The sequence below is a fragment of the Nicotiana attenuata genome, chromosome 6 (genome assembly GCF_001879085.1).
Source record: "Nicotiana attenuata strain UT chromosome 6, NIATTr2, whole genome shotgun sequence".
Classification (NCBI taxonomy): Eukaryota; Viridiplantae; Streptophyta; class Magnoliopsida; order Solanales; family Solanaceae; genus Nicotiana; species Nicotiana attenuata.
This window is the reverse complement of record NC_031994.1, coordinates 52,810,661-52,812,618: the sequence shown is the minus strand read 5'-3', so window position 1 is coordinate 52,812,618 and position 1,958 is coordinate 52,810,661.

Here is a 1,958-nt window from a genome sequence, read left to right as displayed (position 1 = left end):
ACTCTCAAGAAAATGAGGACACTGCCTCCTCATATGTCCAAACTCTCCACACTCGTAACAACTCCCTAGTTCGGGGGACGGGGACAGAAGGGAACCCCTAGCATCGGAGTGACCAGTAGAAGGACCTGGCATGGAAGAACCCTGAACCGATAAAGCACGGACAAACTCTGGGCTGGTAGGGAACTAAGTGATAAATGGCCCTGATGGGAGCTGTGAGAACCATGGCCCAATGATGCCCCATGATGAACTGGGCGAGCTAAATGAGCATTCCTGAATAGACGGTTTCTACTGTGCTGAAACTTACTTCTCGAAAGAGCACCACAAAAACTACCAGATCCCCGAGGCCTCTTGGTCTCTCTCTCATCTTACTCCTTGCGACGAACTGACTCAATATCGCGAGCGATAGCAACAACTTCCATAAAAGTAGCACCTGACACACTCTCCCTAGTCATGAGAATCTGAAGCTGATATGTGAGGCCAACAACAAACCTCCTAATCCTCCCTGTGTCCGTAGGAACCAACCAAACAGCATGACGATCTAACTCTGAGAACCCCATCTCATACTGCATCACAATCATATCTCCCTAACGTAATCGCTCGAACTACCTGCGCAGCTCCTCTCTGTGAGATTGTGGCACATACTTCTCTAAAAAGAGAACAGAGAACTGCTACCAGGTAAGGGGTGCTGCATCAACAGGCCTACGTCTCTCATAAGCCTCCCACCAAGTAAAGGCAGCTCCAGAAAACTGAAAGGTAGTAAATGTGACCTCGGTGGTCTCCAGAATACCCATTGTGGGAAGAATCCTCTGACACTTGTCCATGAAACCCTATGCATCATCGCCCTCCATACCACCGAAAGTCGGAGGCTGAAGTCTACCAAACCTCTCCAATCGACGTTGCTCGTCGTCAGGCATAACTAGTACCACATAATCCTGGGCTGGTGCAACTGGCTAGGCTAGAGGTGCCCCTGGCATCTGAAGTCCCTGCACAATATGCTCAGGTGCGCGAGCAACGGGAGTCTGAGTACCTCCCCCGGCCTGAGAAGTAGCTGCGGCCGTAGTAACTGAGACCGCCAGGGCCAGGCCAGTGCACACAAATAGAATCTGAGCTAGGGCCTCCTGAAGGCCTCGAATCACAATAGGCACAGCCGGTGCCTGAGCTGGTGTTGTTGGAGCGTCCATAACTGGGACTTGATCCTGAAATGGGGCGGTTGGTAGATCTGCAGGTTTTGCCCTAGCTGCTGTGCGGGCTACACCCGAGGATAAGTACATACGTCTCTGTATCGATCCGCGAGACTTATGTTACTTAGGCTCTGATACAAATTTGTCACGACCCCAAATACCCCGGTCGTGATGGCGCCTATCACAGTACTAGGCAAGCCAATCCAACACTTACCACATCGAATTTCTTTTACAAAAATCATTTTTTTAAAACCGATTAAGTCTCAAACCTTCCATAAGTAATATATAAATCAACAAAAATATGTGGAAAACAGTATGAAATACACTAACACAGCCTGAATCAGGTGTCACTAGTCATGAGCCTCTAAATACAACCCAACACTGTCTGAATAATACAAATAGTCTGAAATAACAAAATGATAAGATAGGAAGGAGGAAGGCAGGGTTGCGAAAGCCGTGCAGCTACCTTACGATCCCCAGAAAACTCCGAGAGTGCTGGAAGCTCTCACTCGGATGCTCGAGCACCTGGATCTGCACGCAAGGTGCAGGGAGTAAAGTGAGTACGCCAACTCAGTAAGTAACTAAAGTAAATAAGGTCAAAGCGCAGTGACGGACAGTTAAAAACACATAAGAAGTCTCAACAGAAGTATCAAGTCAAATCTTGTAATTTAATAGCCAGTTTATCTCGTAAAACTCCAGTTTCATTTCAAAATTCTTTGAAAACATTTATTCAACATTTTTCAAAGCGGCTCAGTATAAAAGAAGAGTGAAAAACAT